Below are 26,428 nucleotides of genomic sequence, written 5' to 3' on the forward strand. Positions count from 1 at the left end.
AAAACTATTGTAGCACAAAAAGCTTTTTATGCAGGAACTGGGAATGTTTGAACAGGAATTCAGATGTTGTTAAAGCCTCATGGAACTTGAAAACTTCAGAAGTATTGAGTGAATTAAGGATGTTTGAGTCCTAATTGCAGAGGCCCTCTGGGGACATATAGCAACACAAACCTAAAGCAGGGTAACCACAGAATCTTAACTTGTATGTTCATAGTGTGAGTTTGCAAACAGCATTATGTGCAGGCTGGTGGTGTTACCGAGGCTGCTTGTACAACAGCTACCACCCTGCTCTTAGAAACTCTTCAGAGCAGGTTTCTTTGCTACCCTCAGGGAGAGGACACAAGAAAACTGTATGTAGCCTTCTACATAATTGGTTTGTTGATGAATTTTCAATATACTTCCTATGTGTTGGGGTTTGCAATTGCTGCCCATGCAGCTTGGTGGGCAGGGCTTGGTGCAGCATAATGAAAGGGGAACTTCTCAGCAGGTGCTTTGCCTGCAGCCCAGTAATCCTGATCCTTAGTGCCAAGGCTATCTGCAGTGATGCTGCTGGGGCACTGAATGTGGGCTGTTCTGCCAGGGGTATAGAACAGCTGTTAGCGCTTTAGGTGCAAAGTGCCCAGTGCTGGCTCCATACCAGCCATGCTCATGACTAAGCAGGACAGTGCTGGCTGGGATTGATATGTGCCCACACTAAATTTTTATAAATGGAAAGAGTTGCTTTGAATTTCAGAGGCATAGAGTGTTTACTTATTTCTCTCCTTCAAGACCATTCAATACAATGAGGTGCTTTGTTTTATTTAAGGCATTGCTGGGTAATGTCTAGCTGGTAAATGACTTCTTTAAAAGCAATATTTACTGGAGGTGCTTTAACTTTATTGGTTAAGATCACTTGTAGTCCACCCATCTAGAAGCTGTGCGGTATGCTTATAGCAAACCAGACAGGATTAATAAAACAAAATTCTTGGCAGGTTTAGCAGTGGGTTCTAAACTGAGAGGGGGATTGCTGGTCTTCTAGGGATAGTGGGGTGGAAGGAAATATTGAGTAGCTTAATGTGTTTGCTCCTGGAGAGTCTGATCATCTTTCCAAATTTCTGAAAGAACTTGCACATCAGTAATAAGCTCAACAATTTATTTATTTTTTTTTTTTCAGATTCTTTGGCTGTTTTTACAGGGGCATAGGGATGGAGCTGGGAGACCGCAAGGCTGTAAACATGGTATTTTCATTTAAGAAGGGGCAAGAAAAGGAACTGTTATAACTACAGGCTTTTCAGATGGCATTATTAAGCAAGACTTCACCCTGGTCTTTTATTAAGTATAATTATAGGCAGAGAGAAAAAGACAGAATTTCACCTGGCCTTATTGAAACTGGTCAGGTTTCCATCTAGACTGGCTGTCCAGCCTCAGGCCTTTGCTGAGGTTTCTTGGGCCTTTGATCATTTGGCAACAGCTCCTGCCTTTTGGGGCATGCAGACTGAAATGTGTTTCCACCCCCACAGAACGTGCAGAAATGCAGTTTGCCTTTTCCGTGCCAGTACCAAGGGAGGGAACACTGCTTGCAGCATGTGTGCTGTCTTGCATGCTTTTTTTGCATAATGCACATGTTTCCATCAGTCGTATGTTTCTCTTTCAGTGCTCTGACAACGGGTGGTTTAATTAAGAAAGTACATCAATCACTCCTGTAGAACTACTTCTTTTCCTGTTTACTGGCAGTAAAAATCTGCTTCAAAGTGAAGACCATTAATATTGTAATCTTTCCTTATGGAAAATATCTTGCTCATGAATTCAACCGAAGATAAGAATGATAAAATAATAATGAAACTGGGATGAGGTTTAAGAGCAAGAATAAAGAAAACAGAAACTGATTATTGTGGCAGTTGTAAAAGTATATGTCATTATGATGTAAGTATATCCTTGGATTTCATGAAGCAGGAGGAAAATGGGTAGATTTAGAGAAATGAGAGGTTGTTTTTTTTTTTTTTTTTCCTCAATGAAAGTAAGGGAAATGGTTTCTGGATGGCAAAATTGGAGCCCTGTAATCTTGGTTAATCTTGATATTTTGTCTATCAATTTTATGGAAAAAAATAGTCTTCAATTTTGTGGAAAAATAAGAATATGGCTGCAAGGTTTCCTTTAGTTAGGTGGGCTTGATGTGGTGCTGTGCTGGGAAGTGATGCGTTTTGTTTGTGGCTGAATTGGAAAATGTCTTTGGGAGCCAGGATATGTGGTAGCAAGTGGTCAATGTCCATATTGTCCAAATCAGACTGCTGGACACTGTTTCCTGATAAACAATGACTTATAGGATTGCAAGAGCCCAGGTGGAGCTGGGAACTTTCCTGCTGGCATGTTATCCATTTCCTTGCCTGCCACTCCATTCCAGAAATGCATGGCTCACTTCCTGGCAAAAGTAATTGAGTAAGAAGATACGAGACTATAAAGAAGCCTGTAGTGTGGCCATGGATGGTGTTTGTGGTGATGGGGTGACAACAGAGACAACCTGCTACCCTGGGTGTCTTGTTGATGGACATGTTGTGCTTTGGGGTAGGTGATCACGGGAATATAGAGAACGGAAAGGGGCTGACTTGAGTGACCTCTGAGGAATGCACCTGAAGGGACTCGTGCATCCATCAGCCTTTTCTCCTTGTATATATATATATGTATATATATATATATTTTTTTTTCATCTTAGTGTACAGGCTCAGATGCAAATCCATCCACCTGCTCATGGTGGCTCCATCCCTCACAGCATGATCCAGCTAGGAAAGGCTGTTCCCCACAGAGCCTCTAACTCGCTGGGAACAAGTGAGTGTCAGAGAGAGCAATCTGCATTTGTCATCCCCTACCTGCTGGGCCTGCATTCAGCCAAGTCTGACACAGACTCCCTGCACTGAAGGGTCAAGGACTGGGCAGAGGCAGCTCCTCTACCAGCACGTGGCTCATGCTGGGCTCCCTGGGCTGATCATTTTCATTCTGGTGCCAGAAGAAGTTTTGCTATTTTTTTCTCCTCTCTGTGCTTGCTATAGAAGTATGAGGGCAAGGGTAATATTAAATATTTATAATAAGACTCCGTATAGTGCTGTCTGTTGGGAGTCAGCACAGTGTGGTTGGCAGGATTAATATAATCCATCTTGTACATCCTATTGCTGGTGCTTGTGGTGGCACTGGAATGTGCTTCTCAATCCTGGTAGGAAACAGTGGTGCTGCACAAATCTGTGAAGAGCTAAAGCAGATATAGATCAAAGTGAACTTGGAATGAATACATCTTGCATCATCAAAATGATGATGGAGCAGGTCTGGAGAGGTCCATGAAAATGATCAGAGGGCTGGAGCACCTCTTCTACAGAGACAGGCTGAGAGAGCTGGGATTCTTCAGGCTGGAGAAGAAAAGGCCCCAGGGAGACCTTAGAGCAGTTTCCAGTATCTGGAGAGGCTGAGAAGAAAGCTGGAGAGGGTTTTTTGACAAGGGCAAGTCAAGGGACAATAGGCAATGACTTTATACTTACAGAGGGGAGATTTAGATATTAAAGTTATTTCCTATGAGGGTGCTGAGACATTGGCACAGGTTGCCCAGAGCGGCTGTGGCTGCCCCATTCCTGGCAGTGTTCAAGGCCAGGCTGGATAGGGCTTGGAGCAGCCTGGTTTAGTGGAAGGTGTCCCTGCCTGTGGCAGGGGGGTGGAACTTGATGAGCTTTAAGGCCGCTTCCAAAACATTCTGTGATTCTAAAATGTGTTTGATCTGGCTTAATGCTTCAGCAGCAAGAAGTACCTCAGTAATCTACTGCTTTTCAACAGTATGCTTAAACATGTACATAAATCCAGTTGTTGCCCAATTGTTTTGCAAAACATTGCTGATTTCTCAAAGGTGACCTGTTCTCTACTCGAAGCTTCATCCCTGAGGGAGGTGCCCTGTCTAATTCGCAGTTGGCATTTGAGCATCCCAGATTTGATGCTCTTTGAGGCTGGGGCAACAGAAGCATCTTCTTCAGAAAATGGAAGTAGACAAAAATTAAGTTTAAAAAAATTAAACTTCAAGTTAAACAATTTAAACTTCAAAAATGAAGTTTAAATCATTTTAAGTTGAAGGCTTTTGACTATTTTGCTTGGTGCCAGTACTGATATTCTTTCAGCAGCACTTTCCCTGAAGTAACAGAAATCTTATATGAACTTAAAAACTAAATAGATATTAGAAAAAAGGTTTGGAGGGGTTGATGATTATTTTGGGATAAAAATAAAATGAGGGTTGGGACTGGGGTGTGCATCAATGTTCTGGGAAGGGCAGTAACGCTGCATGACTCCACAGGTAGGACCTTGCAGGTCAGGAGCTCCAGCTGGAGTCTGCAATGAGCTCCTGGGGCAGGTGAAGTTTCCCATGTCCCTACAAACCACACTGCCCCAGCCAAAGAATGGGTCTGGGAAAACATCCCCCCCTTCAGGCAAGGTCTGAGGCCATGGCTTGAGTGCTGTGTCTGGTTCTGGGCCTTGGGACAAAAGAGAGAAGGATGTGCTGAGACTTTTAGTAAGGGTTCTTCTTGCTGATAGGAAGAACCTGATGGGGGTGAAAGAGCTAGGCCCATCTCAGAGTGATGCAGAGATGGGGAGAAGTAACAACACAAGTTGCAGCAGGGTAAAATCTGAGTGTTTGGAAAAAAAATCTTTGCTTGTGAAAGCTATGAGACACTGGCATGGGCACCTGTGGACGCTGTGGTAGCTCTATCACTGGGAACGTGCAAAGCTGCTGGTCATGTAGCATTTGCTATCTTCTGATCACACGTGCTTGGTCTGAACTGGTTTAAGTGCAACAGTTTAAGATAGTCAAACAGCTATAAGCACGGGGCTAACTCAACAGCAGCAGTGTTACTAGTTTTCATGTAATAAAGCAATCCCCCCCCCCCCTTCTGTTTTTTACTTTTGTATTGAGAAACTGAGGAGAGAAGAGGGAACTGCAATGAAGACTCTGCTTCCTTGTCCTTGCATTATGCTCTTTATCTGGGTCAAACCTGGCAGCTTGAAAAATGCCATTCTACTGTGTTTGCTCTGAAAAGAGTTGAAATGGAAGCATTCATTTAGTATATGACTAACTAGGTAACACTTGAAAACTTTGTAAGGGTGCATTATCAACTTCAAAATGTTCCTCTGAGAATATACCTTCTGCTGTTTCCAAATGCTGGAGCCAAGCATATAAATGGGATACATTTACAGGCATTATAGTGAAGAAATGTCTTGCTTGGTGTATGCAGCAGCACTGATTTGACTGAAGTTTTTTAGATGATGAAAGATCTGATGTAGTAAAATGCCTACTCCAATGCAGCGTGTTTCTGGCTGCTGGCATGTCTGCTGCAGGAGGATGCATCTCCTTTGGGTTCTTTACTAGGTATGGAACCCATAGCTTTAGGTAGCTGAGGAGTTCTTCGTTTAGTCCTTTGGATAGGAATGGATGGTCACTTCTACAGGCTGTTGACAAGGATGGCCCAGGCCATGGAGAGGTCTATGTGCATGGAAAGACCTAGTGAAATATTTCAGCCTGATAAGATACGAGAGGGGTATGAGATATCTCTAGGGCAGAGATCTATGGCAAGAAATGGGATGGGTATTGTCAATTGTCTCTGTAGTAAAAAATAGTTAAAATTTATTTGAGGGATGGCATGAACATTATCTACAAAAACTGAGGAGAAATTACAGCCTTTCCCCACGTTCTTTAGTATCAAACAATTCTTGAACAACTGCTGCGTCTTACCAAGGAAAAGAGTTAGCACTTAGTTATTTGTAATTCTGAGAAATGTGAAAAACTTTGTAAACAAGCAGGAAACTAGTCAAAATTAATTCCAGCCAGAAGCTGCTGTAAAAAAGAGTAGTCAAGAAATCACTGGTGCATTTTAATAACTGCTGAAAGGAAGGGGGTAAATACAATATTAATTTTATGACTTTTTCACACTCCAGTGAACATAAATTTTTGTAATTGTATTTACTGGGCTTGGTTGTGTTGAAAGATAAGGGATAATTATGTTCTTGCCTGATGGAAAGAAGCCTACAAAATTATACCTTTTTTAATATGTCAACAATACTATAATATTAGGGAATTCAATCTGATATTAATTAATGCCAAGAGTAAACATTATCAATGAGCAAGTTCTATGAACTTGGTTTGTGTTCAGAGAGCTGAAAGTATTTTTGTATTTCCAATATAATTACAGTTTTGTTGGACAGCCCTGACAATCTCTAGCCTAGTAGAGCTGCATTGGCTGGCTTGCTGTTGTTTGCATGACCTTAGGCTGCAGAGTTGGGACTGAGTATTTTACTGCCCTTTTCAGTTTTGATTGGGTTTCTCAACTGTTTTATTGGCTTTTTTCAATGTTGGCATGACAGGAATTCCTAAGCATAAGTAAGAGATGTTGGTAAGTTACTAAACCTGTGCTGGAGGGAACACGTTTGTTGCCATGTCCTCACTGCCCGTTATGCGGTAAGAGCATGTTGGAACTGAGCATCCAGAAGAAAACCCTGTTTTTCCTGTAGCTTACCATAGTGTTAGCCCAGGGCAGGATGTGCTTGCCATGGGCTGGTGCCAAATCACTCTTCATTTTCCCTCATTTCTCTTGCTTTGCACCCACTGCAAAGGTAATATGTTGTTTACACTTTCACTCAAGTGTTGTTTACTGATCTTTTAGGAAAACCACAGTATCAAGCACTTGGTTTGAACAGCCCTAATTCCTGCTGTATTTAATACTCCACTTTCAAAATCGGCTCCACTGTCCTCGGTGTGCTTGCATGTGTATGGGTCTGTAAATAGACACAGCTCCAAATCATCTGTTGATCTCTTGCAGGACTTTACATGATACTTAAATTTATCTCCCCTTATTTTAGCAAGTATTGAACCACCTTTGGCTTTGAATTTCTTTCCTTTCCTCTTTCTTGAAGACTGCATTATTAAGTGCTCTTAACTGATAAATGTGTATGCTGCTTATAAGTGTTTAGAAACAGCACCCTATTAGGATTATCTTTACTTGCTAATGCCTTAATTGTCAGGAAGAATAACTCATTCAAATATATTGGCTATCCAAATCCATTTACCTGCTCTGAGAATAACAATGAGTGAAAGGATGGAAGGAAATGTCTTCAGATTGTTTCAGAAGAGGTCAAATTGAGTATTGGGAAAACTTTCTCTACCAAAATGATTGACAAGCACTGGGACAGGTTTCCGAGAGAAGTGGTGGTGTCACCATCCCTGGAGTTATTTAAAAGATAAATGTGATATGATGCTTAGGGATATGGGTTAGCGGTAGACTTAGCTGTGCTGGGTTAATGGTTGGACTTGGTAATCTTAAAGGTCTTTTCCAACCTAAAGAATTCTAAAAGGTGTCCAGTCCCCCTGAAAACCTTTGGTCTGGGCTGAGACAATCCAGGCCTAGATACTTCAAAAAGTAGCTACAAGATCATATGGGAGGCACTTTTGAGAAGATGGGAGCAGGTAAAGGTGTGAAGGGAAACAGATGTACTGTCCCTTGTTGTGTTTGGGCTTTAGTTTGAGAATAATTTTGACAACACACTGATAGTTTAGTTGTTGCTGAGCAGTGTTCACCCTGATCAAGAACTTTTCAGCCTGTCATACTCTGCCAGTGAGGATGAGCGCAAGAAGCCGGGAGGAAGCAGAGGCAGGACACCTGATCCAAACTCGCCAAAGGGGTATTCCGTACCACAGCATGTCATGCCCAGTACATAAACTGGGGGGAGTTAGGAGGGAGCAAGCAATCACTGCTTGGGTTTGTCTGGGTATTGATTAGCAGATGATGAGCAATTGTACTGTACATCACTTGTTTTCTGGATTTTCATTTGTCATTTTCTGTTGCTTCCTAGTATTATTATAATTCCTGTTATTGTTGGTATTATTTATATTATCACTCTATTTTACTTGCTTTCAATTATTAAACTGTTCTTATCTCCACCTGCAGGTTTTACATTCTTCCGATTCGCCTCACCATCTATTTAGGGAAGGGTAGACAAGGGGGTTGAACCAGTAGCTGCATGGAACTTAGTTACTTGCTGGATTTAAACCATGGCAATATCATAATATGTCACTCTGATGGGAAGCAATTCTGAAGTCTGCCATCAACAGATAAGTTGAAATGATCTTGCATGAGCCGGTCCTGTTCACTGGAGCCACTGGGCAGTCATGAGCACCTTCCAGAAAGTTTGAAAGATTGAGCCATTTGAAAAGAAAGACCTTTAATGGGATGCACTTGGGAATCACCTCTTCAAACTGAGAAGAGTTCTTGAGGAGTGCAATAATCACCCTGACTGCTCAGCAGGGCTTGGGAGAGAGCTGGTTGTTTAACTCCCTTTAAGCAGAGTAGAAGTTACTTGATTAATTCTTCATGAAACTCTCTTAAAAGTTTTAAACATCTTGAAAGGGGGGCTACTTCCAGTTTGTGTCCTCTGGAGAAGGCAGGTAGCGTCACAGTGTGGCTGTTTGAAAAGCTTAAATGGGGGAGGACAGGAGAAACATTTTTTCTCTGGCTCCCACTGAAACTATTAAAGTATTCAGAATATAAATCCTGGTTTCATTTTTCTGACTAGCTGCCTATTATTCCTATCCTGCATGGGAAAGGAGAAGCCAGGGGACTTGGTGGCATGCAAAACAGTCCTCTTTGAAAACTAACTTTTACAGGTTTGCAAACCAGAAGTTTGCAAAGGGAACATATAGCAAGGGAGGTGTTTTTGGGAGAGGAAGGATAAAATAAAAGAATAGCTTAACTGTAATTTGATGAAATAAAAAAGGCAGAGGACCATTGAATGCAAGAAAATCGGTATTGACATTAGCTAAGAACCTTCCATTTTATGTCAGGAAGCCAATAATAAAGTATAAAGAGCAGGAAGCTTCAGCAAACTCCTACCTCCTTTTGCTCTTTAGAAAAGGTAGTGAACTTTATTCAACTTCTTCAAAAACTGCAGAGGTAGCCTCCTTTCCTACCCTGTCTGAGCAGAAGATTGTGGTGGCTGTCCAAAAATCAACAATCTCTTCAGGCTGACCTTTAAAAATCTGAGCTTTATTCTCCCTTATCTTTGAATTCATTTATATGTGAAAGATCACTTGAGTTAATCTTTTGTTTTCCTTCCTCAGGTTTATATCTAGCTCTATAGGTTGCACAGGTAATTAATAATCTATAGTACTCACAAGAGCTGGGTTAAAAGCAGATCCACAAAGAAAGAGTAAGTATTCCATACAATGCTGTCAGATCAACTAGATGCTGTTAGATTGCTACCAGGGAAAAAAGGAGAGCTGTTGTAAGCCATACAGGTGCTCTGTCTTTACAAGTGTAGTTTGATGTGGAAGTTGTGTTGTATCAAAGTCTGTATTATTTACATAAAAAGAAAGGATAAAAAATAAATGAAGTTATCTTTTCCTTTTTTTTTTTTTTTTTTTTTTTCCCCCCAGAATCTGAATGCTGCATGTTCTCAGGAGAATAAAGAATCATTATCATTGTCATATATGCTAATTTAATTTTCATCAGTTATTTTGTAACTTTGACTTAACTGTGTGGCAACTGTCCTGGGTTCAGCTGTGACAGTTATTTTTCTCCTTCTTTGTAGCTAGTGCAATGTGTTGTTTGACCATGTGCTATATTCAATTTATTAGAGTAACATTGACTCTGGAGCAGAAGGGAGATAAGCAGAGCAAAGGGGTCATGATTGCTCCTCCAAAAACTCCTAGTACTGGAAATCATTTGGTTCCAGCTCTTTATCCACCAGCTGTACACTGGTATGGCAGACACCAGTGGGACCAAGGTCATGGCTGGTCTCTTCACTGCATTCTTCCAAAAGAGGAAGCTGCTGCTGGTATTTGTTCTGGTAATCCAGATCTTGGCACCTGGTTGTTGTGATTTTTATTTTATTGGTGTTTTGTGTTTCCCTGCTCCGCTCCCACCTTAATTGGGCCTTTCATTGATTCAAAGTTGTCTACAATCACTAGCTAACTAACCAACAATTATAAGACCTCAGTGTGGGGAAACTGAAGCTGACTGTGGGTTCACCTTTCTTTCTTTTGTAAAGTAATGTTGGCTCAACAGTGTTTATTCGGCTTGGGATGTGCAGGGTCTGTAACTCTTCCAAGAAGAGATGGCTGTCGAGCAGACAGCACAGACTCAACAGAGCGCTTCAGGAAAACTGAAGAATATGCTTCAGTCAATGAGGTTTTAAATATATCTAGAGGTGCTTCACTGAATCATGACCATCACTGGTAATGTAGCAAAATCAAGGCTCTACATAGGGTAGTTGTTTACTAGCCTGTTTTTTAAGCTAGAGAACTCTTCCAGGTTAACTCATGGTGACGTGCAGGGACCCTTGGTCACATGTCTAATGGGCAGTTGTTCATTTCACAGACGGTTGCTCATAGTGGCATTCATTGTGCTCTCTGGGATACTGGATATTGTGCATCACATTGATCTTCCTTCCCAAATGGTCCTTCCCAGTCAGATGGGCATGGAACAGAATAAGGTCCCACAGTTGGTTAATCGGATCATGCCCTTGAATTGCGGCATGAATAAATACTGTGCCCTCTGAAGACATCTCTTGTTACACTTCCTTATCTTCAAGGCAACTCGCTGAAGTCTGAGAAGCTGATTTTGCCTGCTAAGGGGCTACTATTGCTTCTCTGCTATATAACTGTTCCTCAGTCCTTGAACCAGCATGCAAGCAATGTGGAGAGGGTGCTGCAGTGGCAATGATGGGGTGCCTAACCAGCCTGAGGCAGGTATTCTGAGACCAGACCAAAATGCTTCCTGAGGGATCCCATCAACTGAGGGGCTCGTGACCTCCTGAAGTGCAAAAATCAAGTTACAGACCAGCCTACCTGAGTCTGCTCTGCTTCCTCTTGTCTGCCTCAGTAGTTTTGAGGCATTTCTTTGCTTTTTTACTTCTTGATGAAGCACTGTGTGGGGAGGAGAGGTGTCATGCCTGTCTCTCTTGTTCACACCTACCTCTCAAACCTGTCCAGATGTAGTTTTGGTTTATACCAGGTATGCTGTAAGTAAATACTCTCAAAACATTGATTCACTCCCTCAGTTACAAATTGTATCCATTAAAAAAAAATATTTTTAAATGAAAATAAAATAAAAATGTATTTAAAAATTATTAATGCTTAATTGAAAGTGGTAGTTGTTTTTCAGCTTGAAAGACTTGCAGGAATATTAAACTTTTTCAGAGTTACTTAAATGATTTTTTTTTTCTATGCATTTGCAGCAAGACTAAAATAGATCAGTAAGGTAGGTTGGTTACAATTATATACAACCAGCGGGTTGTTTAATTTCACTGGGTTACAGTCTGCCATTACATTTTTCATCTTGAAATATTTTTTTGGGCAATTATTTCCTTCATAATGTGAGAGGAAACTAACAAATCAGTCTACCGTACCCTTTAAAAATCTTCTAATCTCCAAAAGCTCAATTACTAATGAACCTGAAATTTCAGAGTGAATAGTAAACATCAGTTTGTTAACTCACATTTGGCGATGGATTTTGTTTGCATAGAACTTGATACATAATTCCAAAGACTATGTTAACTTTTTTGTTATTACTTCTCATATAACTTAAGGATGAACTGGAAATTTTAAATAAAAAAAAAATAGTGTTGTTAAGCTTTGATATGTAAGGTCCTTAGAAAGTTCTCTAACAGATTAGAAAATGCAGTGGTATAGCTGTCTGTGCAACATCTTACAGTTTAAATGGAAGATCTGAATTAGAGGTTGAAAATGACCAAAAAGTTGAAGTGCTTGTACTGGGTTTGGTTGGGGTACAGTTAATTTTCCACATAGCTGGTATACAGCTGTGTTTTGGATTTGTGCTGGAAACAGTTGATCAAACAGTGGTGTTTTCATTACTGCTGAGCAGTGCTTACGGAGTCAAGGGCTGTTCTCTTCCTCAACTCACCCCACCATCAAGCAGGCTGGAGGTAAACAAGGAGATTGGGGGGGGGATGACACAGTGGGGAGAGTTGACCCCAATGGACCCATGAGATATTACAGACCATATGATGTCATGCTCAGCATGTAAAGCTGGGGGAAAAGGAAGTTAGGAATGATGGCACATCATAGAATCACAGAGTGGTTTGGGTTGGAAAGGACCTTAAAGTTCACTGCATCCCATGCCCCCCTGCCATGGGCAGGGACACTTTCCACTAGACCAGGCTGCTCGAAGTCCTATCCATCCTGGCTTTGAACACGACCAGGGATGGGACAGCCACAGCTTTTCTGGGCAACCTGTGCCAGTGTCTCAGCACCCTCACAGGGAAGGACTTCTTCCTGATACTTGATCTAAATCTACCCTCTTTCATCTTAAAGCCATTCCCCATTGTCCTATCTCTCCATGTCCGTGTAAAATGTCTCTCTTCAGTTTTGCCTTCCCAAGTCATTGCTATGTGTGATGGAGCCCTGCTGTTCTGGAGGCGTCTGAAAGCCTGCCCTTGGGAAGGGGTGAATGAATTCCTTGTTTTGCTTTGCTTTTTCGCATGCAGCATTTGCCTTACCTATTAAACTGTCTTTATCACAACCCTTGAATTTTCTCACCTTCAGACTTCCAATTCTCTCCCCATCCCATTGGGAGGGAAGAAAGGATGATAGGATGGCTGTGTTGGGCTTGGTTGCCACCTGGGGTTAAACCACAACAATGATGCATTGCATTTAGTATTCTGTAGTGCTGGCCTGAATTCTTGCCAGTGGGACTATTTTTGGTGCAAGTAGAAGTGGCTGTGCATTACTGCGAATGTGTTTTGGGTTTTTTAATACACTTACTTGTGACAGAACTAATCCTTTTGTAGCAGTGAATAAGTAGTGGAGTTTTCTCAGGGTGATGCCATTAGTGGAGAGATTTGCTGGTGTTCAAGCCCTACCTTTCTTCTGCAGCCTCGCATCCTGGCATATTTTTTTAAGATAAGGTTTACAAGTGTGTGTGTACAGTGCCTCTAATATGTTGATCATAAACGTACATGTGGATTTCAACTCCTGAAAGTAAAAAGGTTTTGCTATTCTTGCTTAGCTTTCATGGTTTTCTTAAATGTAATCCATATACACAGGACACAATTTTCAGAGTTCTGCTGGAATTCAAAGTAATATTGTTATCTTTGAAGGTTATGTCATCTCTTACTTTAACCCTGGTTGCGTGTATCACAAGTCTTTTTCAACTAATGGACCAAATCTATCCAATATGTGCGAAGATACAAAAGGAACAGGAGAGCTAAAAGCAGACGGAAGGACACAGCTGCCATGCCCAGTTCTCAAGCTGTTGCTGAGTTTTTCTCAATGAGGACATGCAAGTAAATTAGGCCATTTTTGACCTTGAAAAAAATCATTTCTGAACTTCCAGATCCTTAGTTTCTCCAAAAGAACGGTAGTACTGTGAAATATTTTTCACTTTGTAACTCCTTATTAGGAAGCAGAAAGTGTGGACCCTGGTTGCCCTGTTCATTAGCCAGTCGGCCTGCCAAGGTTCTGATAGTCTAGTCCCTCACTGTGTTTTAGTCTTTTAAAATGGGCTATATGGGATGCACAAATTACTCCATAGCAAACCTTGGGTTTTCTGTTGCTTAGACTGTTTATTGAAACAATGCCATATATTTCTAAGGCCCTTCTCAGTGGCTTTTATGTACTCATTATGCCCCATCTCAAGGCAGTGCATCATATAAAGCAAAAGTTTTGTTTTTAGCATAATTGAAATCTTAACAGCTTAATGGAAGAATCAGTAGTACTCCAGTTATATTTATTACAGAAAGAAAAATATCTGTGCAGATAAAGTTTCCATAATAATGTCATTAAAATTGTTAAGCACATTTAGTTTCTGCCCCTCTTTGTGGTGTTTTACTCCAAGCTCCGCTGTGTGCTGCAGTCAGGGTTTCACCTTGGGGTTGGCCCTGGGGTGTCACAGTGAGCATCAGCATTGGGGAATCCTTCACCAGTAGGAGCTCCATGTCCTTGCTGGTGCTTCCTCTTCCTCATGCAAGGACCCACTGCTCATTTTTATATCATTTAACCTTTTATATGTCTGCTAACGTGCCCTTGTACCTACTTCCTTCTTCATGTGTCCTCAGTTTTGTATCATGTCCAACGGGGGTTCTTAGGAAAATTAATGAGAGCAAAGAAACAGCTTCTATTACCTCCAAACCCAGCTTTGCCCACCTCTAGCTCAGTATTTCTTTAACTGACAGTCAGTGAATGGTATTTGTAGCTGTGGGGTCTTCTGTGCTAGCCTGTGCCCATCTTTTATCACCCCATGCATTTACTACCCCCATGCCTCATTCCAGGTCCCTATTTCTTGCTCCTTCTCTGCTGCTGTACTATGTCTGTGTTTCTCTGTGTTGCATCTTTGCTTTTGTTGTAAATATTTCATTGTACATAGAATGATTGCTTGTAACTGCTAGCCATATAAAATTATGGCTGCACCATACAGAGCAGAAGCATATGATCCATTTATCTTAGTTGTAACAGCAGTATTTGCAAGTAAAACAGAAATGCGCTGGCAGGCCGAGACAAAGGCAGAGCAGTCTAATGGTCTACCCCAAGACCTTTGCAGACTTGGTGCTAATCTTGAAGTGATGCTATATCAAAGGGCTATGTGGTTATAAACAATGTGCTTCATGCCAGGAAGCTGTGTGGTGCACCATGACTGTTCCTAGCTCTTCCAGGTCCTTGGAACCACTTTGGAGGAGTTCTGATCTGTTTGCAGAGAAGCAATGTATCAGAACTCCTCTTTCCAGCAATTTACTAAACCAAACAAATATATTCATATAGTAAATATTCAATAACCAGGTCAATATATGGTATAAATAAATTATACAAAGATACTCCCACATGTACTACTGATGTTCTCAGCTCTGGAAAATGGGCACAGCAGAACAATTTGTCAGTCCAGTAAGTATACAAATGTGCTAAGACAGGCCAAGGCTGCAATGTAGTCTTTGTGCATTTGCTACTGGAATGCATGTTCGTGCTTCCTCAAAGGTTAAAACAATCAGACGGAGCTGGAGGTAGATTCCTGCAGCACAGCCTGCATGCCAGGTATTGCTAGAAGTCTCCCCTCTTGTTTTCTCCTTTAGAATGAGGCTCTGACTGTGCTGTCCCTGTTTCCTCATTTGAAACAGCGGCTGATGAACTAGTGAAGAAGATCTCTATTGGTGCTGCCAGGAAAAAGCAGCAGGTCGTAGTAGTAGGGGATTCACTTTGAAAGGGACAGAAGTGCTCGTCTGTTGGCCTGACCTGGTCTCAAGGGAGGTGCGTTGCCTACCGGGAGCACGGATCAGGGATGTCGTAGAGAGGCTGCCTGCTCTAGTAAGCCCCACGGACTATTACCCACTTCTGGTGATACATGTGGGTGCTAGGGCTATAGATAGTAATAGCCTGGGGAACATAAATAAGGACTACAGAGCCCTGGGAGAGGTGGTTAAGGGCTCTGGAACTCAGATTGTCTTTTCATTGTTTCTCCAGGATACAGGGGAGGACCTAAAAAAAGCTAGGAGGATTGGCCAGGTTAATAAATGGTTAAAAGAGTGGTGCCATAGTCAGGGGTTTGGGTGTCTTGAACATGGGACCCAAGTTTGTAGGCCAGGTCTAGTGGGGGCTGGTGAAGCTGAAGAGGTTAGTAGGAGGCTTGCCAGACTGGTCAGGGGGGCTTTAAACTTGATGTGTTGGGGGAAGGGGGCATCATTTCATCCCAACACACCCAGTCAGTTTCCAGCACCTATAATAAATACTAGGAGCAATGTAGAGATATTCCAGCTGCTCCAGCCAATGAGCTGGCTTCATTTGGAGCTGGGCTCAGATGCCTCTATACAAACACCAGTAGCATGGGGAACAAACAAGAGGAATTAGAGATGTGTGCAGGTCTACGGGGGTATGATATAAGGCATCACAGAAACATGGTGGGATGGCTCCTATAACTGGAGTGTTGGAATGGAAGGCTACAGACTCTTTAGAAAAGAGAGGCCTGGCAGGCGTGGAGGGGGAGTTGCCCTTTATGTTAGGGATAGGGTGGAGAGTATTGAACTCTGTCTGGGGACAGACAAGCAGTTAACAGAGAGTTTGTGGGTCAGGGTTAAATACAAAACAGTGATGGGAGATATTACTGTGAGGATTTGTTACAGACCGCCTCATCAAGAGGAATCTGTGGATGAAGCACTCTATAGGCAGATAGGAAAAGCCTCACGCTCACACGCGTGAGGTGACTTCAATCACCCTGACATCTGTTGGAATGACTGTACGGCCCTGCACAAGTAGTCCAGGAGGTTCCTCGATTGTGTGGAAGATGACTTCCTTCTGCAAGTAATAGAGGAGCCAACAAGGAGATGTGCCATGCTTAGCCTCGTGCTCACCAGCAGGGAAGGGCTCGTTGGAAATGTGGCACTGCAGGGCAGCCTTGGATGCAGCGATCATGAGATGGTTGAATTTGAGATCCTCAGGACAGTGAGAAGAGTGTGCAGCAAGCTCATTGCCCTAGACTTCAAAAGAGCAGACTTTGGCCTCTTCAGGAACCTGCTTAGTAAGGTTCCATGTGATATAGCTCTAGAGGGGAGGGGGACCCATGACTCTTGGTTGGTCTTCAAGGATCACCTGTTACAAGCTCAGGAGTGTTGCATCCCAACTAGAAGGAAGTGCAGCAGAAGGGCCAGGAGACCTCCTTGAATGGATAAGGAGCTGCTGAGGAAAATTCAGATGAAAAAAGAGTCTTATAGGAAGCTGAAGCAAGGACAGGCGGCCTGGAAAGAATACAGGGATGTTGTCCGGGAAGCTAGGGACCAGGTTAGGAAAGCGAAGGCCCAGTTAGAATTAAACTTGGCTAGGGATATTAGGGATAACAGGAAGGGATTCTACAGGTACATAGCAAATAAAAAACAGACTAGCGGGAACGTAGGCGCCCTCAGGAAGCTATCGGGAGAACTAGCTGCTCTGGATTTGGGGAAGGCTGAGGTTCTGAATGACTTCTTTACCTCTGTCTTCTCTAGCAAAGGCTCTGATGGCACCACCCAAGTCTTGGAAGGCAGACGCAGGGACTGCGAGAATGAAGACCTTGGGCCCACTGTAGGAGAGGAACTGGTTTGAGATGATCTTAAAAACCTGAATGTGCACAAGTCCATGGGTCCTGATGAAATCCATCCGTAGGTCCTGAAAGAGCTGACAAATGAAGTTGCTTGTGTCCTCAACATAAAAAGGATATGGAACTGTTGGAACAAGTCCAGAGGAAGGCCACGAGGATGATCAGGGGACTGGATCACTTCCCATATGAAGATAGGCTGAGAAAGTTGGGGCTGTTTAGCCTGCAGAAGAGAAGGCTGTGTGGAGACCTCATAGCAGCCTTCCAGTATCTGAAGGGGGCCTATAGGGATGCTGGGGAGGGACTCTTCATTAGGGACTGTAGTGGTAGGCCAAGGGATAATGGGTTAAAACTTAAACGGGGGAAGTTTAGATTGGATATAAGGAAGAAATTCTTTCCTGTTAGGGTGGTGAGGCACTGGAATAGGCTGCCCAGGGATGTTGTGAATGCTCCATCACTGGCAGTGTTCAAGGCTAGGCTGGACGAGGCCTTGGGTAATATGGTTTAGAGCGGTGTCCCTGCCCATGGCAGGGGGGTTGGAATTTGATGATCTTAAGATCCTTTCCAACCCTAACTATGATTCTATAAGTGGAACTCCTTGGAGAAAGCTGGCCACAGCATCAGGAGGGAATATAATATAAATAAAAGATGACACTGCTTCACAGTGGAAAGAGATGGTTGTGGGTAGGAGGGAGGGAAACTTCTATTTAATGCAAATAATACTTGATCACTTTGGTATAATGAATCACACAGCTGAAGGGACACTAGTGTGTTGTGTAAAATCAAATTTTGTTCACAGGCCTGATCACACTTTTCTATGGGTGGTCCTAATTATCTGTGCAGGGCCTCTTGTAGTGCCAACAAAGACAAATGAGAGGTTTCATTTGCCAGGCTGCACTAATGGCCACCCAGTATACTGTGCAGTTTAGGTCAATGACCATGGCAGGATTTTAGAACAAAAATAAAGCAGAGACTAGTGTGAAGCAGAGGAATGGGTGACAAAGCACTGAGACACCCAAATATGCTCTCTGGAGCATGTCTATACCTAAAATCTGAAAGATTATCGGAAAGATGTTCTTGCTGTATATTAAGTTGTGATTGTAAGCCAAGGTTTAGTGTCTAAGTTATCCATTACATAGCTGTTCCCATGCTGTTACCTCACTGTTCTCTGGTTTAAGCTTGTCTAACACCTGGTGTAAGACTCGTTCAGTGGCTAATGGGGAGGTCCAGTTAATACAAGATAATGGAGTGATCCTTCTAGCCTTTTCAAAACACCACCTTTGTAGCAGAGTTGCCATTTGGAGGGTCTAACTCATGGGTTATAAAGGGATGTCAAGTAAAAACCTTGAGTTATGCATCTAACATTTTTACAGCTGAGGTTAGGTGAGAAATCTTGTTCACTTGCTTTCCAAATATTCTTGCAGTGGTGCTCTGGATGTGCAAGTTTTGTCTGAGGGGAGTGAGGTCTAGCTCAAAGGTGCTACATTAGCATTCTTCCTTATTGAAAAGATCCTCAAGTGGGCAGAAAAAATGCCAGAATCCTACAATTTCATGTGCAATAAATTGATACTGTGCTTACCTGGGCAGGATGGATCAGTATGAGAAACTTGGTAATGTTCTGAAAAAGTGTTAGAAAACAGTGCTGGTGAACTAGATGAACTTAAGGTCCTTTCTAACCCTAACTATTCTATGATTCTGTGATTGATTCTATGATTCTATGAGGTTAGGAGCAGGATCTTTCCTGGTTTGGGTTTTCTTGCATCAAGAGTTATTATAAATAGCTTTATTTATATGCATTATTTTCTTTTTATTTCCAAAGTTGATTACAGCCAGTGAAGTATTTCAGAATAGTAGCTAATGATATCTCTTGGGTCCAGCTAATGTGTAGTGTAACTTTGCCTTTGATGGGTTTATAGCAAATGATGTGGTTGCCTTCTTTGTTGTGGGAATGCAGTATGGCATGAATACAGGAGCAGGCTGAATGAAGGGAGCTCAGGAGATGTGTTAATGAACAGGAGCTATAGCATTAGGCAAAACTAAGGTGGTAGTTGCTGCAGCTGAGAGTACAGACATGTCCTGTGTCCATGCTAAGCATGCAGACTGATCTGAAGCGTAAACTAACCGTTTACACAGGGTGCTGATTATCACCCACTGATTTCACCCCAGCCAGCAGTCAACCTTTTTGAACAGTGATCTTGAGAAGGAGAAGGAAACTGCACTTTGCAACGTTGTTTTATTTTTTGTTTTCTTTTTCTTTCAACTAATTGAATATGGCGCAGTTACATTTGGTTTATGGAAAATGTTTTCAAACAAAATTGCTGTAGTGATGGAAAATCATTAAAGAAATGGTTCTTGTAGTAGTCTTCCCACAGGAATTTACAGGTATATTTAAATGTTGCAGGGTTCTGGGTAGTTAAAAATCTTTTGAGCTGGGGAGCTGTGCCATAAATAATTTAGTGGCTAGATTCTGGGCTGAGCCTTAAGTGATCCCATTTGGCATCAGAGTTTCAGTAGTGTTGGGTGTGCTCCATCCCACTGTCCATGTCCCTGACAAAGATATTAAGTAGTATTGGTGCCAGTATGGACCCCTGAGGGACACCACTTGTCAGTGGTATCCCTCCATTGACAAGTGGTGGGATTACCCACCACTGAACTGTTGGTAATTGACTCCAGTTCTGTATTCCCTCTATTCTGCTCATGCTATGTATCCTTCCTTCCAATTCTGTAGGATTAGTTTCAAGTTATACCTGTAGGAATTGATTCTAGCCTCCATGTTGCACGTGTTACATGTGGCTGAGTATTTGCATACCTGAAAGCTTGTCTGCCTTCTCCAGCTATCCTAGTCGATAAAGCTTTTCATTCTTGTGACCACATACAAAATTCATCAGTTGCCTAGCTAGAAAACAAGCTAGTGACCTGACAAAAGGACTGTATTTGAAACTCCTTGTGTTTTGAAATTGGCCTGGTTGGCCTAAAAAATTATATTTCTATTCAGAAATTTGGGGGGTTCTATATCTGTAGGTTTGCATCACTACAGCAATACGAACACATTTTACTATTACTGCAAGGAGGTATCTCGCTCTGTACTCATTAATTTTTCTGCTTGCCATGGTCAGGATGGATATGGACCTCACTACCGTATTTCTGCTGGAGAGTAGAGCGGCCTTGTACATTCCCTGCCATCCTTCTGCCCTCCTGCAATAAAACCAAGGAAGCCAAAGCTTTCACAGTGGGTTTACAGCTGAATTGAGGCACCTATTTTACAGAAATTTCTGGGTTGTTTTTATTTCTGTCATAACTTTCATCCAGGTACTGCAGAAACTATTACTAGCCAACTGAGCATGTTACAAGTTATATGTATCAAAGTGTAAGTAGTCTAGCATAATGCAAATTAAGGTTAATATCTTACTGTAGGTACTACAGCAATGGAAATGTTTATAATCAGAACAGGCTTTAAAAAAAACAATTTAAACTTTTAAGTGTTCTTTAATCAGCAGTAATGAGGTTAGGGAGAAAAATAACATCCAGTCCTCGCTGTATGTTCCGGCTAGTTTGTGGGAATGTGTGGGGATATTGCTCCTTAATGTTTGTCATTGCTGTAACACAGTGCTTGTGTCAGTGCAAAGGCAGAGAATGAGGTTGAGTCCTTGCCCCTCATTTGAAGGGGAGAATAAATCTCTGCCTGAGCACAGTCCTGAGCAATGTGCTCTAGGGTCCCTGCTTGAACAGGGAGATTTGACTAGATGATCTCTAGTGGTCCTTTCCAACCTCGTCCATTCTATGATCTATGAAGTTCAGGGATCATCAGCTCTGCTGGGTTGGTCAGAGTTACATTACGATAACCTCTGTGTCACGGATGCTGTGGCAAACCAAGGATGAAGAATATCTTGTGTTTGGGGTGTCATAAAATATGTTGGTGCTTGACAGATGGTCATCTCTGGAATTAGCTTCAAATTCTCATGCAATTAAGCTGCTAAGAATGTAGAAAATAAGGGAAAATGTTGCAATGTTTTTTGGGGAACAATTTTATTTTCATTTCTTTAGGCAAATTTAGTTTTTGTTTAAATTTCCAAATTCTATGTTCAGAATTTCAAAAGAAGTGAGTGGCTTGGTTGTTTCTGAATATCTAATTCTAACTTCTCTTTGGATGAGGTAAGATGTCAGTTTTGTGTGGTTTGTTTTCTGTTGCTTTTTTTTTTTTTTTAAACCTCCTTATGAGTAATTGAAGTGTTTTTACAAGATCAGTTATTTTTTAATTCTTTGGGTATTGGAACATTCTCAAAATTTTCAGCATGTTTCATCCTGTGTTTGCTGGTCTGTTCCTTTAAATCACATTCAAAAGCCTGTATTCATGGGACTTGATTTGAGTTGAAGACTTTGTTCTTACAATGTGGTACATTTTTCTTTTGGCCATATTTTGGGGTTGGGTTTTGTTGGTCTTTTCCCCCCAGTTTCATGTCTTTACACAGAAGAAAACATTTTCTATTTGGGGTATGCGTATTTTTTAGCTCAGTTTTACTACTGTCCTTGATAGGATATTGAAATACAACATACAGTACTAAAATTCTTGAAATCATTACCATAACTTCCTTTTGCTAACTTACGTAAGTACTCAAGTAAAGATGTACTGAACTCAGGATGTTCATCTTCATAAAAATAACACATGAAGAAAAAGTACTTTGGGTTGGGTGAAATTATGAGCTCAAATGTTTTGAGCTCAAATGTTCAGTTTGATATGCTGACAGATGGTCTCATGCTTCTCTTGCCAAGATTGCCCAGCTATCAGGAGACACAGGATTAGTTATCTTTTGCCAAAAGAAGAGATTATTTTTTTTAATATAGGTTTATAAAAACCAAAGAGTTTGGAACACTATTGTGGTGATTATGTACCTATTAATGAGGAAGAAAATGAACACCAAGAGTGCTCCTGAGATCTTGTAAAACACTTTGTGAAGAAATATAAGCCAAAGCCATCCAGTCATGGTAGTAAAATCAATGAAATATATGTGGAAAGAGGACAGTAAAAAGTTTGAATGAATCTGATTTTGCAAATCATTGTACTGTTAAGAGAAATAATGTAAATGAGAAATGAATGGCTGTATAGTAAGAGAACATAAGGGAAAATGAGAATGTGAAGTGGGAGGTTGGATGATAAAATCACTCCATATTAATGATGGCAACAAATGCCTAACTGTCTTTCAAAGCCTATGATGTGCCATTACAGCAATCAAGCATGAACAATATTTAGCATCCAGCAACTGTTGACAATTTTTCATGTTCCTGGGTATTTCTGACAATCATTTATGCTGTAGGCAGGAAATTGTTCATTGGCAAGCATTAATCAGAAATGTGTAGTTGAAGCTGAGCTATCATGCTGGCCTTTGGAGGGCAGGGTGTGTTGACTGTGCTGCTAATTAGCTGTTTGTGATTACTGAGGACATGGGTGGAAGGCTATTTGAGTCTTTGGACCCTGGTGAAATTTGATGTGTGTTGCCTCAACCAGACTTTTGAAAGATGCGGCACCTGTCATGTGCCACCCTAGCTGGTGAAAAACCAGGTCTGGTGAAACACCCTACTTGGAATGATGTTGCTGCTGTTACCAGTGGTATCAGGGATGTTGTTGGAACATGGGTAGGTACCCTTGTTTTTGTGACAGGAGGCAGCATTCCAAGAGTTTAGAGCTGGAGCTGTGACTGTGGAGGTGTATCAGGAGAAGGTCTCGGCTAACACAGCAGTTACCTTTCCTCAGATGGGAAGGTAAATGTAGATACAGCCACTGTAATAGTATTTGTACAAGCATAACATTTTCTTGTAAATTAAATATGCTTGGGTGGTTTAGAACTGGCTACCTGGAAAACACAGGGTGCTACTTTTTCATTTCTGTGCCTTAGCCCTAGCTGGGCCTGGGCAGTGCAATGTCGGACACCACACGCACCAGCTCATCTTGCCTGTGTTGCTGCTTGTAGAGTCAATGTGGTCAGCTGGGCTGTTCATGCCATAGCTGCTGCTTACAGGAGCAACATAAAGAGTGGAGGTCTCCTGAGAAGCCCCCCAGACTGTGGGAAGCAGGGCTGTTGGCTGGGTGAGGGTTCAGAAACATTTGTCTTGTGCATTTGTAGACTTCATATCATCCTCTTCCCTGGCTGCAGAGCTCTAATCTTGCTAGGCTCTCCTCTGCCAGGGGCTGCTGAGTGCCTCTTGCTACCCTTTGCTGTCTGTGTCCGGACCTTTCTCCTTCAGTCTCCCTGGGCCGTGGAGGAGGGCTGTGAGGACCACACCATGTGTTTCTTCAGTACCTGCATAATGAATTTACTCTGTCCTTTCCCAGCTTCTCACAGAAGGAGTGGGGTATGCAGCAGCATGAACTGGAACAGGGATCCCCAGTCCAACCTCCATCCTGGCACAGGGCAGATCCTGGAGCCTTGCTCCTGCTCACAGGCCAGATTGTGGGTCCAGCCTTTATCTGTGCTGCTGCTTCAGTTTCCAGTTAGAAAAGTAAAAGTCTCCTATATATGTGTCTTATTCCTGAATTTCCCCCTTTATACATAAATCATATATCAACAGAGAAAGTTATTTAAAGATGGGTTAATGAGATGTGGCCCAGAATGTTCCAAAAGGCAGCTTCCAAACCTATTGCTAATTAGGCATTGGAGCCACTAATCTAATTTTAGCCACTGACTGAATTTATTCCTGGCGGAATAAAATGCACTTTAAATCTCATTTAAAAGCCACTGAGATACTCTTGATGAATTAAAATATGGAATTAAAAATATATTTAGTCTTTCTGCATCATTAAAATAATCCTCAGTGCAGATGAATCAAACTCCATGCCTTTGCATTTTTGTTTTGAAGGCTGTGTTTACTGCTGAAATTATGAGCTAAGCCCTGTTGCTCTCTCCACACCATTGTAAAATCTGTGCATTCACAGATGCTGCAGCTGCCTGGATGTGGTACATGGGAAGGCAAGACCAGAAAGAGTGGAGGCATCAGATAGGCATGGGGGTGATAATATATTTTGGTGAGAAGCAAGAATGAATTTAAATTAATAGACATAGAACAGTGCAGAAACAAGCACTGCAAAATGGCAATCTTAATGCTAACTAAGCTTGTAATAGAAGAAAGCTGTAAGGAAAAGGAAAATAAATATTCCTGTCAACTGCATGCTTGATTAGTTCTTCTTGGTAATAATTTACTTCTTGGCTAAAGTAACCTCCTTTGCATACATCAATAGCCAGCATGGCACAGATGCAATAAATTATATGATTTTTATCTGAAAAGCAGAGCTGTTTAAAATGCTCTGTGAGGCAGAGTTGGGTCACTGTCATGTGCTGAAGCACGGTTACAACTGCAGCTAGATGGCACAGTCATCTCACCGTGTGAGAACCAGCTGCAGACTCTTGCATGCGAACCCACCTGTGCGTCCTGGGGGTCCATCTCCCAGCCTGGCTGTTGACAAAGAGCTAAAGATATAATTCAGCTTCTGTTAAAGCCAGAAGGAGTCTGAAGAGCCTAAGCTTTCCCTGGGCTGGATGTTGGTGCTGAATCTTTCTGCTTTTAACCATTATCAAGCTCTTAGCTTAAAATTATGTTTCAGTAATTATGGCAATTTTAAAAATTGCAAGTTTAAAAATTACAGTAAGTAGAGCATTTGTGTCTCATGATTGCAGGATTTGTGCCTGCACAAAACCAGGTGACATTTTTGATAAATTGCTTTTGCTGTGCAAGAAAAGCCGAGACAAGCAACTTGAACATTTGTGGTTTGCTTGGCAAACCTTTGCTTGACCCTGATGCATGGCCTTCATCCTACACCCCTCCTTGGAGACCAGGATCCTGCCAGATCTGGGCGATAGGAACTAGGCAGATGCTGATACTGATATTATTATAATGTCTATAGTGGGAAAATTGCATCCTTTTATTAGAAGTGGTATGGGGATGTGTGGAGACAAGTCCCCACACATCCTCAAAAGCCTGAGGAGACCCTTTTGCATGAGGCAGGTGGAGCTGCCCCAACAGGGGGCAAAAAATAGGCTCTCCTAACATGCTGTGTTGAGGAAAACACGGAGAACACACACTTCTCAACAGATTCTTATGGGAATTGATGTAGAGATGAGTGAGGTTTTTCTTCCCCCTCCCCCCCCTTTTTTTTTTCCCTGGATTTTAAATACAAAAGAACCCAACCTCTCAATTCCTACAAAAAGCTGAGCTCTGAAAGACTGCATGTGCTTTTAACTTCCTGACATTTCAGCACTAGCAATGATAAGCCACAGTGCGCTCAGAGTGTGTCTGCTTAATGCACCCTTATCATGAAAGGAAGAGCTGGCTGGGAAGGGTGTGCATTTGAAAGGTCAGATGGCATCAGAGTGGAAGAAAGGAGGAGGCTGGGGAAGGGGGATAGAAGCCATTCTGTAAAAATATAGTTTTAAAATAAATAAAGCAATGCAGATGTGTCTGGGGTCAGAAAGCACTGCAGTATGGATCCTGTCTGCATTTCTCTTTCATACCCCACATTTTTGTTCCAACTCTCAGCCAAGGTAGTAAGTTCCCTAATGAAAAATCTCATAACCGATGTATATTAAAAGTATCCGTGGAAGTTAACACACCTGTGAAGTAAAACATGCTTCAATGTGTATTTGGGAAAGCAAAAAAACACCCAAACCAATTGCCGATTTATTTAGATATATCTTTCTGGTGATATTAAGGGTTAGCTGAAATCGCATGCAAAGGGAAGTGAAAATGTTAAACTTCTGCATGTTTCACTATCTGGGTTTTCCTGTAGAAGTGCAATGTAAATAAAATGGAAAACTTGCAGCAAATGGAAGTGAGTGTAAAATGTCAAAATATTTCTCAGTAATGTTTTGCAAGCACTTGCTGTATTTTTAAGCTTGTAATGCTCTTTGAAAAGCTGCTGAGAGGTCTGTACATCAGATCTTGACTCAGGCTGAATACATCTACTCTGCCTCCATGCAAATACAACTTGACCTGTGGCCCGATGCCTTGGGAGGAAAGGGAACTCACTGGTGACGTGTGTTTATTTAAGGACAGGAATAAAACAGACCTGCTTTAGGCAGAGGCTCCTAGGGCAGGAAACAACCGTCTGCCAAGGGACCTCTTTGCATGATTGTGACAGTAGAGACCAGGGGCATTTTGCTGCTAATCTTGGATTTTATTTTTTTTTTTAATTTATTTTGGTTTTTTTCTCTTATTGGACAAAATATCCCATGCAGCAAAGATAAGAGTCTATCTGACAGCCTGCTGTAGTGGCTGACGCATCCTTGGGCAAAAACAAAAGAGGGGGTGGTGGGGGATGAGTGTATCTGAGGATATTTTGTGTTGATATTTAGGGTGTTGTTGGTTCTGGAATAGCC

The sequence above is a fragment of the Neopsephotus bourkii genome, unplaced genomic scaffold, assembly GCF_033783945.1.
Source record: "Neopsephotus bourkii isolate Nb327-2 ecotype Australia unplaced genomic scaffold, CSIRO-AGI_Nbou_v1 NB_740, whole genome shotgun sequence".
NCBI classification, from domain to species: Eukaryota; Metazoa; Chordata; class Aves; order Psittaciformes; family Psittacidae; genus Neopsephotus; species Neopsephotus bourkii.